Raw genomic sequence first — 15,125 nt, forward strand, 5'->3', positions numbered from 1 at the left:
CGTCCCAGTAGTTATAGTCCCTGAGACCTGGACTTGAGAGCCCACGCTGGGTCAGGAGCTGTCACCTTTCCTTAATGCTGACTCAGTGGAAATGCAAAGAACAGCTGTCCTGGATTCTTTTCTTCCTCTCCCGGCTTGCTCTCTCTGCTCCCTCCCCCACTCTTTCTTTGCTTCTGATTCTTAAGGTTGATCTTCACACTGAGGCCTCCCCGCCCACCCAAGGATGGCCAGCGGGCAGCCTCTGGGCTTGTCTGCCCTTATTTCCTATCCTGTTGTCTCTATGTCTCCAGACCTCTAGTTCAGGTTCTGAACAGCTGTCAGTTAACTGCTTCCGGTCTGGCTCCTTCCCTTCTCTGGGATTGTTGGGGAGGGGAAGTCCAGGGAACCTAGTTACCTCACTTTCAGCAGCCCCAAAGCCCACTGGAGGCAGTGAAGCAAGCAAGCCCCTCAGCTTAGGACAGAAAGCAGATAATTAGCTAAGTGAGGAATGCTGGGAATTGGATGACAGCTTTGAAATTTCCAGAGTCCTCAAGGTCTACAAGGTTGTTGATTTCCCAAGCATCTCAGACCCATCTTCTGCTCTGAACTCCTTCCCCCAACTCCCACCCCCAAGCCCTACACTAGGCTGCCTTATTGAACAGAATCCCAACAGTTTACCTGGATTGAGCTGGGTTTGGCAGCCCTGCTCCTGAAGAGGACAGCATACTTCCTTCCTGTCCTACCGAATGGTTGGTGGTAGGGGGTCTCTGTGAGGGGAAGAGTGTCTGTTTCAAGCAGACTTGTCCTTCCAAATCTGATCTTAAATGTAGCCCCTAGGTTGCTCAGGAGATTTGGAAGAGAATGCTATTTTCCCTCTCGATGTAGTCAGTCAAGCATTTATTACCAGATGCCCATTTCATTTCTCAAGAAAACTCAGAAAAAATAGAAGTCACATGGCTAGATGAATGTGAAAAGCTCTTTCTTCTCATCTTTGGATGCTAAACTCTAGGCTGATACAGAAAAACTAGGATCATTGCCTTAGACCTGAAAGCAACCTTAGAGATTACATATTTATCTCCTTTGTCCCCTCTGATCCTCACAATAGTTCTGGGAGGCAAGTGTTAATTACTCCCTTTTTATAAATGAAGAAACTGAAACAGGTAAAAATTGAAGTGACTTGCCCAGCATCACCTAGCTAATAAGTATCTGAAGCACAATTTGAACTCAGATCTTATTGACTTTAAATACAGCATTCAGATCCCTCTACTTAAGCTCTATAGCTGGAAGGTACCTTAGAGCTCACCTACCCTAACCATTCATTGCTTCCATCCCCTTCCCCCCACCTTCCCATTCTACCTCTTGCTCTGGAAAGTAGCTGTCAGTGCTACCATTACTTCTGGAAAGAGTGCTCCAAATGATCGCTCCATATCACAACTCCATGTCTTGGATGAGAATTTCCATCCATGCCCCCCCAAATATATATGCTACCTTATCTTATTAAAATGGAAGCTATTTGAGGGCAAGGGCTCTCTCTTCTATTTATATCACCGGAGATTCGTTTGATTCTTATTCTGGCACCTACAATAACACGGGTCTAGTTATCTAAAACTGAAATGTTGTTGGGTCGTGTTTGATTTTGTGAACCCATTTAGGGTTTTCTTGGCAAGGATACTCGAGTGGTTTGCCGTTTCCTTCTCTAGCTCATTTGACAGATGAGGAAACTGAGGCAAACAGAGTGAAAGGACTTACCCAGAACTACAGAGCTAGGAAGATGAATCTTTTTGAGTCCAGGCCTAGTGCTTTCTTCTCTATATCACCTAGTTGTTCCCAAAATGAAACGACCTGCCTCCATATGTAGTGACTCATTATTACTGAATTCTTGCTCCAGGAGGGTACAACTGAGCACCTTTTGTAGCTTCAGTTATGATCAGAGTAGAGAGGAGTTGGACTTGATGTCATCTGAGAGCTCTTCCCGTTCCACATCGGTGAGATTTTGAGCAGGCTCTCTTCATTATGGTTTCCCAGGGTATGGGGGAGGGAAGAAGAATAGGGCAGATGAGGGGGGGCTGTCTCATGACAAGAATGGGCTGAACCAATTTCCTGTAAATATCTCGGTCACATGAAGCAACGGACCATTGATCCTTTGATTTCCTTCTCTGCTGTTGTTCTAAGGGAAGATTAGCTTAAAGGAAGTGGGGGTGGGGGGGAGATAATGATAATGATCATTCCATTTTAAGTTCTAAAATTCTAAAATTTGCCATGTACTTTGCTCTCAGAAATCTACCTGTCTGGTTGTGTAGCACAAATTATGCCTCTTTTTAGATCCAGAGATCATGAAGAAGAGGAAGGGAATAAGCATTTATATAGTGTCTACTGTGTGCATGCACAGCACCCATATACACTTATCTTGGCCGATGGATTAAATCAGGTTGAGGGTAATGATTGTTGGTATTGGTTGTTTTAGTCGTGACTGACTCTTTGTGATCTCTTGGGGTTTTCTTGGCAACGATATTGGAGTGGTTTGCCTTTTTTTTTTTTTTTGCCATTGCTAGCTTATTTTACAGTTGAGGAAACTGAGGCAGACAGGTTAAGGCAACATATTTGGTAAGTATCTGAGGATAGATTTGAACTGAGGAAAATGAGAACAGATGGACTCCAAGCCCAGAGATCTATTCATTTCACCATCTAGTTGCCCCCCTAGGAAAAATAAGCAGACCTCAAATACGGTGAGTTAGAGGAATATTTACCCAAAGTATTGTGAAAACATTCCCTGATCTTTCCCAATGGAATGGGTGGATGAGAATAATTGGTTCCAATGCCATGAAGCAGGTGTTGTGGAGGGCTTAGAGCTTGATCAGACATTGAAGTTAGGAAATCTCTTTTCTGGGCAGACTAAGGAAGAAAGAACAGCCATTTTTAGCCTCTTCAGTATTTCCCTACTTTCTATTGTAAGCACCATGCATAGTCTAACGAACTTGTTCCATGCAATTAGTCAGTTCACAGTGATTTAGTGACCACCCCCCTCCCGATTTTGACCTTTCTCCTGGGAAGGGTGAGACCAGAGATACTTATTTGAGGCTCACTTACAGCATCCTAGGCTTTAGAGGGGTGAGAGCCTGAGAAATCATGTCATCAAAGGATCTTCAATGGAGAAATGAGATCTTGGAGATCAACTTATTGAATCTTTTATCAGAGACAAACCAGCTGAGGCTCAGGAAAGTCAGTCTTCTCAGGGTCACACATCTAGGAAGGAATCTGGGCTAGATTTAAATCCAGGTCTATTAGAGCTCAGAGTCTGACTCTGTATCCAATTCTAGCACTCAGTAAATGCTTTATCTATCCATCCACCCATCCATCCACCCATCCATCCAGCAATTCATCCATCCTTCCTTCCATCCTTCCTTCCTTCCTTCCTTCCTTCCTTCCTTCCTTCCTTCCTTCCTTCCTTCCTTTTCCTTCCTTTCCTTCCTTCCTTCCTTCCTTCCTTCCTTCCTTCCTTCCTTCCTTCCTTCCTTCCTTCCTTCCTTCCTTCCTTCCTTCCTTCGTTTTCCTTCCTTCCTTCCTTCCTTCCTTCCTTCCTTCCTTCCTTCCTTCCTTTCCTCCCTCTCTCTTTCCCTCCCTCCGTCCTTCCCTCCCTCCCTCCCTCCCTCCCTCCTTCCTTCCTTTCCTTCTTCTCAATATACCATAAATAACATTTTTGTAAAGCAATTATAAGTTAGGCCCCTCAAGGAGATGGTGAATTGAGTTGGTTTTAAGCAAGGCAGATTTCCCGGGAGAGACAACATCCCCAAACAAACAGGTGGTTAATAAGCATGGCACTTTTTGATGATGAATCTGATGATGATGATGATGAAGAAAGAGGTGCTTAAAGCAAACGACAGGTGCTGAAGCTTTATTGAATTGACCTTTTATATTTCATCTGAGATCCACAAAGCTTAGGGTTAATAAAGTAGACATTTCAATTTGGTAGGATCTTCAGTGAAACAAAGATTCAAAGCTCCATCCTTGGAGCCATATAACCATCAGTTTGTCTTCTCTGAACTCATCAGGAACCCAGGCCCTTCTTATTCACAACTATCCCCTCTATTCCTGTCCCTTAAAGGGTCAAAGAGCACATTTCTTTTTATCTAGAATCAGGGAGCTTGGGGAATGGGAGACATTGGCAAAAGCTCCTTGGAACTTCTAGATAGTAATTTGGGCGGGGAATATAATAGGTAAGTTCAGATATCCCACAGTTCTGTGATCCTGTTTTTCTACCCCTTTTATTATTAAGGGGAAACTCACTTGTTTCTATATTCATCCAATGAGAAGACATTGTACTTGGAATCAGGAAAATCTTGATTGAAAACCTACTTCAGGCACTATCTATGAAATCTTGGACAAGTTGGACAAGTGCCTCAGCTTTCTCTTTTGTAAAATAAGGGTTCTGAACTTGGCCTCTAAGGTTCCTTTCACCTATAAATCTATGATTCTGTAATCTTTATATTTATTTATTCTGAATAGAAATATATATCTGTCACCTATTGCTCTTCTAGTTTTCTTTTATCTTTTGCTCCTCTACTTCTACCCTCTGGGACCAAGATAAAAAAACTCTTTTATATGACTTAGAAAATATTTGAGAACACCTTTCAAATTCCTAAAGTCCCGACTTCTTCAAATTAACTGCTTAATATAAGATGGAGGTCATCTGATGAGGCACCTCCAGATCTTAGCCCCAAGACCTCAGGCAGAGAGTCTTGAAGTTGTAAAGGTGGAAATTTTTGTCACTTCCAGACTTAGCATGGATATAGCAGGTTTCTTCTTCTTCTTCTTCTTCTTCTTCTTCTTCTTCTTCTTCTTCTTCTTCTTCTTCTTCTTCTTCTTCTTCTTCTTCTTTTTCTTCTTCTTCTTCTTCTTCTCTCTTTCTTCCTCTTCTTCTCTTCTTCTTCTTCTTCTTCTTCTTCTTCTTTTCTTCTTCTCTTCTTCCTCTTCTCTTTCTTCCTCTTCTTCTTCTTCTTTTCTTCTTCTTCTTCTTCTTCTTCTTCTCTTCTTCTTCTTCTTCTCCTCTTTCTTCCTTCTTCTTCTCCTTCCTTCATCTTCTTTTTCTTCTTCCTTCTTCTTGCCCTTCCTCTTCTTCTTCCTTCGTCTTCTCCTTCCTCTTCTTCTTCTTCATAAAACTCTTTATTTTCAAACAAATGCACCCATAGTTTTTAGCATTCATCCTTGCAAGCCTTGTGTTCCAACTGTTTTTTTTTTCTTTCTCCTTCTCTTCCTCCCACCCCCTTCCCTGGAGGGCAAGTAATCCAATATCTTTTAAACATGTGCAAATCTTCTGGTATTTCATTCTTTAGAGGAGGCTATCTCAACTCTACTTTCTGAAACAATTGTTTCTTATCTCCAAGGCAGCAATTTTTTTCTGGGAGGTGAGATGACTTCAAGAAATATTAAGTCTCTAACCATGGGCAAATCACTTAAATTCTCCAAGTATCCATTTCTTTTTTGTAAAACAAAAGGGCTGGACTAGCAAAATACTACCCAAGTCTTAAAATCCTATGACACTTTGATATCTTTTGGATAATGGAAGAGTATGTACCTTACTGTGACCACATTTTCCTTATATAGAGGCCATTTGGTTCATTCCTGTCATCTTATAGTCCTGCCCAAGATCACACACTTGTGGATCTTAAGTGACCCTTCAACCCTAGTTTCTTGACTTTAGAATTAGTTCTCTTTTCAAACCCATGTGCTGGTTTGTCCTATATCACCATCTGCATCTACAGGATCCTTTCCATCCTACATGCCAGTCCAGTATCATGGAAAGAATGCTGGAGGTGGAGGCAGAAGCATTGTTTGTGAACCAGATTCACTCTTCACGTGCTCTCAAAGAGTCATGATCCTTGCTGAGTCTCAGCTTCCTCCTCTGTAAAGTGAGAGGGTTGAATGAGCTTTCGAAAGTCCCTTGAAGCCCTAAAATCTATTATTCTTAGCCATAAAGTCATTACAAAGTCTCTTAGTCATGCTATCCCCATCTTCAAAGATTACTTCTTGTTTATTTATTTTTAAAGATTTGTACTAGAGTTTTATTTTCTCTGGCTATATCTCAAGCATGGAATGTTCTCCCTCCTCCTCAGGCTACTGCCCCCTTCTGCTCCAACCCTCCCCCCCCTTTAAATCCAAACTAAAATCCCACTTCCTACAGGAAGTCTTTCCCAATTCTTCTTAATTCTAATGGCTTCCTTTTCTAATTATTTCTTATTTATCATGTATATGGTTTGCTTGGTTAACTCCCCCCCCTCCCCCAATTCGAATGTAAGTCCTTTGAGGGCATGGACTATTTATTGACTCCTTTTGTATCTTTAGGGCTTAGCACTAGTCTAGCTCAAAGTAGGCATTTAATAAACTTGATTGATTGATTTATGGTTTTCTCCAATTTAGAACTTTTACTTATCCCCCACCCCCCCCTTTAAAAAAAAAAACAATAAATGTTTTAAGGGCAGCTAGATGGCTCAGGGGTTAATCAGGAAGACCTAAATTCAGATCCAACCATAGACATTTAATAGCTATGGAACTTTTGTGACTTGTCACAAATTGCCTCCAAAAAACAAAACAAAAACTCAACAAATGGCACTTAGATAATTTGTTCTCCCATTGAACCTTCCCTCATTCAAGACCCAAATAAAAAAGAGAATACTTTTGATCATACTGGCAATATCTTGCTCCCCTAGACTCTCTAGCTCTTCTAAGAGCATGAAGGTAGACTTCCATTCTTTTCTTTGTAACAAAAATTGATTTTATCACTCATCTACCACGAGCGCTGAGATGAGGAATGGCTCCATCACTGAATAGTTTATAAGAGGAAACTACATGTCAACCTTGGTGAGGAGAGGAGGGGGACATCACCAGGCCATCTGTTGGAGATCTGAACTGTAGGGAGACCCCACTTTCCCTGGCCGGTGGCCAGTGGAGGTTGTCCTATAGCAGGGGCAGCTGCCTCCGCTGTCCCTATTTCTGGCCCTGGCCCTGCTCCCCCAATGTCTTCCCTAGGCTCATTTTTCATAGCATTGTAAGGACTCAGAGGAGGATTTAGCCAGCATTCCAAGGAAACTTTGCCAAGCTCAGTTCTCACTCAGCTGGAGCTTCCTGTGACTGTCATGTGTATATTCCCTTTAAGGCCCTGAGGGCTGGAATCCCGGAGTCCTCCGATTCCCCCCTGCCCCCATTAACTTCTATCCCAGAGACATAGTGGACTAGATTTGGATTGCCCCCGCTGATATTTGCTAACCATGTGACCTTTAATCGTTGAACCTAGTCTCTTCATGTATAAAATGGGAATAAATTGCAATAGTTAATATGTGTCGGTCACCATGGTAAGGACTTTACAAATATGATCCCATTTGACCGTTCCAACAACCCTGAGAAATAGGAGCTATTATTATTAGCCAACTGAGGCAGAGTCAAGTGATTTGCCCAGATCACAGAGCTAGTAAGTATCTGAGGCTGAATTTGAATTTAGGCTGGCAGACCCAGTTTTCTATCCATGGAACCACCCAGCTGTCATTTTTAACAGAAAAAGTTCAACAAAACTGACGCCCATCTCACAAGATGTGATATGTAGATCTTGTAGATCCCAACCTCTCTAGCCAATCAGTCAAGGGGAACTTTAGAAGCTCTCTCTCTGTTCCAAGCATTTTGTGAAAGTGTTGGAAATACTAAGAAAAGCAAAAATAGTCTGTTTCCAAGGGATGTACATTTTAAGGTGGAGAGACAATATGCAAAAAATGAGGTACCTACAAATCCTCTACCAGATAGATGAAAAAGGATCAGTTTATCATCTGTCTTATGGGAGGAAGATTGGCTATTGAAAGTAATCTAAGTTCAGCACCATGACAGGGACTCAGTGAGGTCCAATGGAAAGAGTCCCAGCTTTGAGATCACACCATCTGTTTGACCCTGGATGTGTCCCTCTCCATAGGTCTCATTTTCTTCATTTGTAGAACAAGAGGGTTGAAGTTTTTCTTCTAGCTTTTTGATCTTATGTCTTTCAGAGATGGTTTCATTCATATCATTATAGATATTATGCAAATTGTTCTTCTGGTTCTACTTTGTTCTTCAAGGAGAATATCATCTCCTCCCCATCTTCCCACCAAAGGATCCACACTTATCTTCCCAGCATCCCCAAGTGAAAATGGTTGTTATCAGTCCATTGGACAGACGGGGAAATTGAGGCATAGAACCACCTGGCTGAGATTATTTTAAAATGGTAGATTAATCAGGATCTGAGGCACAATGGACATAGAGGGCGGGACCAAGAGGGAAGATTTAAAGCTGAGGCAGACTTGCCGGCTGTAGTTTTATGGGCTGGTATCAGACAAAACTGACACATAAGAAGGTGGAGGACTCTGGGGAGAAAGTGATGGAGGACTTAAGTGCATTTCACAAGTGCTTTTAAAAAAAAAAGCCATGCTAATTATACACCAGGGGATGCATACATTAGCACCTCTACTTTTTGTGTTAAAAGCTTGGGGCACTGAGGGCTTTCATTACCACTCAGAGCAGAGAGAAATAGAGTTTAGCATATTTTAGCTAAGCCTGCAGGGGATCTGTGCTCCCAGTTTAGATCCTAGAGCTATGGGGATCCATCAACCAATTAATTCATCAATAAACATATTAATTGCTAACTCTGTGTCAAACACAATGCAAGGCATTGGAGATACAAAGAGAAAATTAAAAAAAAAAACAACAACAATTATTGTCAGCTAAGGGGCACCATAATGCTTAGAGTGCTAAACTTGGAGTAGAGAAGACAAGTTCAAATCCACCCTCAGAAACTTATTAATTGTGACCCTGGGCAAGTCACTTGATTTCTGTCTGCCTCAGTCTTCTCAGTTTTAAAATGGAGCTAAAAATAGCATTTGTCTCTCAGAGTTATTGGGAGGAACAAATGAGACGATATTTGTAAAGCACTTAACACGGCACCTGGAACATAGTAAATACTTAATAAATGCTGATTTTCTTTCTTAAGGAGTTCATAGTTTAGAAAGAAAAACCCCACATATCACATAGATACACATTACATAAGATCTTAGCTAATAATGAAGTATATTATCCACTTCCACAGAAAGAAGTGATATTGATTGAGCATGATATTTTTCCCTTTCTTTCATTTTTTTCTTTTATTCGTTTTCTTGTACAAAATGTCTAACATGGAAATGTTTTACATAATTGCACACGTGTAACCTAAAAAAAGTGCTGAAAGCACATATATTCCTTCCAGAAGTAAAAACTGAGTTTTGTGTTTATTTGAGTAAGGCTTTTGACCTTTATGAGCCTAAGCTTCCTCACTGAGACCACTGAATTAGGAAAATTCTGTCCTTTCCTGCTTTAAATCGATAGTCCTATAATCCTAGTTAGCAAAATTCTTAACTTCAAATTGAAAGCTGGTAACACGATCGTTTTCTCCTTCCTCCCCTCTCCAGTTCCCATACTCCAGCTAATTTCTTCAAATTGGGGAGGGGTCTACAATAATAGCCTCAAAATGTCCTGAAAGCTTCATCTCTCCATCACAGAATGGCATCTTCCCTCAGGATGTTGTGTGCAAAGATCAGTGGTCTTTTCTTATCAGCTTCAATGGGTTCCATAATCATCTCTATGTTGATTAGGTGCTTAATAAATGTTTAGTGACTTGGGAACCATGAACTCTTACCCCCCTGTATAGCCTAATGTAGAGGTAGACAAATAAATAGGTGTTTATGTGATGGAAGGACTGGGTAATAAGGTCCTATTGCACTCAATAAATACTTGCTCATTCGTTGATATGAGGAAGTGTGATTCATCCAGAAAACCCTTGGGAATCAGCCATAGTGGTCTGTTCCCGGACCCCTTATGTTCTAAGATCCCTTCCAAAAGATTCTCTTCTGAGATTCCCTCCAGCTTTAAAGAGTTTCTCAGCTTCCATGGGTTCCATTATCATCTCTTACCCAGATCTTTACAGCAAACCCTGGTCTTGCTTATGAGCTACAACCACACATTTCCAACTGCCTCTTGGTGTCTCCAACTGGAAGCCCTCCAGGCATCTCAAACCATAGCCTGTTCACAGCCAAACTCCTCACCTCTCCCCCAGACTCTCCCCCCTTTCAATCTCCCAGGTCCCGGTGAGGGCATTAGTCCAGTCATTCAGGCTTAGCACCTCAGTATTATCTTTAACTTTTCTCTCTTTCAGTCACAGTGCCCGTAAGAGTGAGGATGAGAGGCATTTGTAAGCACAAGACATCCCAGGCACTGGAGAGACAGAGACAGAAATGAAATCGTCCCTTTCTTTCTTCAGTAAAACTTGCATTTGATTAGAACATACATCATGTATGCACATAATAACTAGCATTTACATAACACTTCAAGGTTAGCAAAGCACTCTACAAATATTCTTTCCTTTGATCCTCACAGTAATCCTGGGAACTAGATGCTGTAATTATCTTTTCTTTTTTTCTTTTTCTTTTTCTTTTTCTTTTTTTTTTTTTACAAATAAGGAAACTGAGACAGACAGAAAATAAGTGCAGTCACACAGCCAGTAAGTGTCTGAACCTAGATATAATATAGAAATCCATATATACATAGAAGTAGACTCAAAATAGATAATTTGGAGGGAGAGGCACTAGCAGCTGGAGCAATCAGGAAAAGACTCGTGTAATTCATTACTGTTGAATTGAGCTTTGAAAGAAATGACAAGATTCTAAGACCAGAAATGAAAAAAGGAGGTATTTCATGGATGGGGGCCAGTCTGTAACAGGGACAAGGAGGGATGAGGGATGGGGGATGGATGAGAGAGCTACTTTGGCTGGACCTATTTTTTATTTATATAACACTTTAAGGTTAGCAAAGTACAAATATTCTCTCATTGGATCCTCACAACACTGGGATGTAGGTACTGTGATCATTACTTTTTTTTTTTTTAAACAAATGAGGAAACTGAGAGAGACTGAAGGTAAGTATAAATGATATAAAATAACAGTGAACATTAGAAGGTGAGTCAGAACCAGGTTGTGCAAAGTTTTTAATGTCAACAAGAGGAGCTTGTATTTAATCTTAGAAGTAATAGGAAGCAAAACTCAGAAAGGAGTAGAAGTGCTATCAGCTCTTTTGTAAGGTTATACATGTGCAATTATATAAAATATTTCTATATTAGACATTTTGTAAAGGAAGATTTGAATTAAAAAAAGAGCTCCTCACTTTACCCTCCTGAGGCACTGTGCTAAGGCCTGAAGATACAAAGAAAAGCAAAATTCTAACATTCTAATGGGGAGGAAACATACAAACACATTATCTATAGGATATATAGCTAAATATGATGAAAGCACTAGAATTAAGAGGGATCGGGAAAGGCTTTCTGTACAAGGCAGGATTTCAGTTGTGACTTAAAAAATTCCAAGGAAGCCAGAAACCAGAGAGAAGGGAGGGAATTCTAGGCATGAGGGACAGCCAGGGAAAATACCCAGAGCTGAGAGATGGAGGGTCTTGTTTGTGGAACACTGAGGTGGCCGGGGTTATTGGATCAAAGAGCAGGGGCCCTGGGTGCGTGAGAGAGAGGTAGAAAACTGGAAAGGTGGGAGGTGGCTAAGTGATGAAGGGCTTCAAGTGCCAGAGGATTTTGTGTCTGATCCTGGGGGTGATAAGGGAGCCACTGGAATTTAGTAAGTCTAGGGGTGACATGTTGAACATTAGGAGGCTCACTTTGCCAGTGAAATGGAGGCTGGACAGGGTGAGTAAGACCTGAGGCAGGCAGACCCACGGCAAGTCCAAGGATGAGGTGGTGAAGGCCCATCTTATGTGATGTGGATTGGAAAACTAAAGTCCAGAAAGGAAACGACTTAGGGACCTGTAAAATGGGAGGTTAGCTTAGATGAACACTAAGGTCCAGAGGGGAGAAGGGAGCAGATTTAAGGGATATCAATGGGCTTTTGTGGTGGAGGAGGCTCCTGGGCTGTGAGCCTGAGGCACTGAAAGGATGGAGTTGCTCTTGCCCCAAAAAGCCAAAGGGCTGAGGCTTGAGAATCATCCTCCACTTTCCCCATCCTCCCGGGCCTCCAGGGGTCCTGGTCAGAGGCTCCGTGTCTGGGATCATGTCAGCTGCTGGCACCACGGGGCAGTGCCAGCCAACCTCGAAGGCTCCTTTTAGTCTGCAGGCAGTGAGGCCGGGTCCAGAGCCTGGAGGAGCCGTGGCAGAAAGGTGGCAGAGACCCAGACACTGTGCAGAACCCGAGGGGGGAGGCAGCGGCAGTGGGGCCCACAGGACAGGACACAGCCCTCCTCTCGGAGGCCAGGGGCTGTTAATTGAATTAGCCCCAGGAGATGGGGCTCTACTAGGTCCTGGGCAGAAAGTGCTTCCGATCTCCTTCCACCAGATCTCTGTGGAGTCACTGAGTCACTCCAGCAAGGGGGGGGGTCTCCTTTTCCTGTCCTTTAACAACGAGGAGACTGGACTTAGTGATTCCCCAGTTCTAATGTAAAAAAAGGGAAATGTGGTACAATGGTATAGTTCTAGGTCCTCCCAGGTTCCAATCCTGCTTCTTTGTCATGTTGGCCAAATTATTCACCCTCCCTGGGCTGCCATTCCCTCATCTGTGAATCAAGGAGGGTGCATGAGGGGGTCTCTAAAGGCCTCTTCTGGCTCAGCTCAGTCTGTGATTTGGGGAGACCCGGTTCACTGGTCCCTGTGAAACTACTGCGGGATTATTTCCCTTTGGACTCTAGCTGAGGTGGTCTCAGAAGGGCCAGGAATGAGAATCCCATCATCTGATCACAGACTTAGCATTGGAAAAGAGCTTCTCACTTTATAGATGAGGGGGTAAGACCCGGATTGGGTGATCAGAATCCTACAGGTAATTAGAAGCAGAGACAGCTTTTGAAAACAGGGCCTTGCACTCTAAAGTCAATGTTTTTCCTCTCTGCTGCTCCTTCCCCCCAACACACCCAGGAAAACAGGGGAGCTTCTGGCCCTCCCTTCACTGCGATGACTTTTCTATTGCTATGGCAGCCGGAAGTTTTTCAAGCTTCATCAATCACGTCCTCCTCCTCTTGTTCCTGTTTACCCCCCTACACATTCGTCCTCAGAGCCAGGATAAACAGTGTCTCCTTAATCATCCATCCCCTGAGCCGCTCAGCCTCCACTCCCCAAGCTATGGGGGGGGGGAGCCCCCCTCTCTGCCTTCCTCAGACTTTGCTCTGGGGAGCTGCTCGTTTTTGCCTCCATCTCCCTTCTGCTCTTCCCAGCCGGGTCAGACCGGGACCACCCAAGGAGAAACCCATTCTGCTTCAGGCAGCTCAGGCCCAAGTACAGTAGCTCAGCTTGCAGACAAACCTGAGGAAGGCAGGGGCGAGGGAAGAGAAAGAGGGAAGCAGAGTGAGCCTGGGAGTCAGAAACCAGAGTGGCAGAAAGACAGAATCTCCCTCCCAGCCACGTGGTCCAACTGGTGTCTGACAGCACCCTGGGCAGCACCCTCACCAAGGGGTCAGGCAATCTGGCCTTGAAGGCCGCCAACAAAACCGAGGCAAGCGGTTCCACTTTGCAGAGCTCCCATTGCAGGAAAGCTTTCCACCAAAAACAACCTCCCCTTGTTTTGTTGTAGTTTTCCCCATTGTCCCTACTTCTAACCTCTGGGATCCAGAAAAAGCCTAATTCTCTTTCCAGAATATAATTTTTAAAAAGCCATCAGCTCCCCAGCTCCCTTTTCTAGGATAAATACTCCCAGCTCTTCAGCTGAGCTCCTTTCTGGCTTTTTTTTTTTTGGGGGGGGCAGGATTTATTCTGAATATTTTTCATGTTAATTTAAAAATTGTCTGTGCTTCCATCTGAACTTTTTTCTCTGGTGTGCATTTAAAAAAATGTTGTAATGGCCCCCTTTTAATTTTGGCATTACTACTGTTAACCAATCAGTCAAAAGCAAAGACAGACAGACAGATAGATAGAGGCAGATAGAGATAGAGACAGAAACACAGAGAGACACAGAGACAGAGACAGAGAAATCCAGAGAGAGAGACACTGGAAGAGAAAATGGAAGGAAAGAAGGAAGGAAAGAAAAAAGGAAGGGAAGAAGGACCCTCATAATATATAAGAATGGTAAAGCACAACAAATCTGTTCAGTGGTCATATCCAAAAACATATGCACCTTTCTGTCCCTTGTGTTCATCACTTCTGAAAGGGAACATTCTTCATCATGGGTCCTGTGGATACATGGTTGGTCACTGCTGATCAGAGTTCTTGTATTTTGAAGGTGTTTTTCTTTAAAATGTTGCTCTCTTTGGATAAGTTGTTCTGCTGGTCTGCTGATTTCATTCTGCATCAGTTTCTATTATACAGGATTCTTTGAAATCATCTTTCATCACTTATAACGCAATAACATTCCATCATATACTTATATCACAATTTGTCCTGCCATTTCCCTACCACTTAAGAGGCAAATTTTTAAGGTATCCTATTAGATTAAAAGTATTTTCCTTTTTTTTTCTTTGCCTTTTAAATTCCACCTGCAGGTTAAGAAAGCTTGTTTTGCTCACTATTCCCTCTCTGGTATTATCCTTCTTAATCCTTGCTTTTTTAAATTTCTGCCTTTCCACCCCACCTCCCCCTTTCAGTCATGTCTGACTCTGTGTAAATCTCATTTGGGGTTTTATTGGCAAAGATACTAAAGCGGCTTGCCATTTCCTTTTCCAGATCATTTTACAGATAAGGAAACTGAGGCAGACAGAATTAAGTCACTTGCCCATGGTCACACAGCTGGTAAGTGTCTGAGATCAGATTTGAACTCAGGAAGATGAATCTTCCAACATGAATCTTCCCCAGCACTCTATGCATTGAACCATTCAGTTGTGCATGTCAGCTTGAGTAAGTCTTTAAGATAAAATTGTAATCAATTTTTAATTTTATAATTTCCCCCTTTGATTCTTTGGAGGCCATTCTTCCCATGAATCATTAATCCTGATTAAAATGACAAATCAGATATATCTATCGATTATTATGATTAGTAAAGTTGAAGCAATGGTTGCAGAAAAAAAAAATTCTGAGCAATAGGGATGGTATTTCTGTCTTGTTCTCATGCTGTTGTAACATTCTAATGCTCATTCTATATATTGGGATAGGGACTAAAGAAATTTTATCTTATATATTTGACTTTAAT

The sequence above is a fragment of the Antechinus flavipes genome, chromosome 6 (genome assembly GCF_016432865.1).
Source record: "Antechinus flavipes isolate AdamAnt ecotype Samford, QLD, Australia chromosome 6, AdamAnt_v2, whole genome shotgun sequence".
In the NCBI taxonomy this organism is placed as follows: Eukaryota; Metazoa; Chordata; class Mammalia; order Dasyuromorphia; family Dasyuridae; genus Antechinus; species Antechinus flavipes.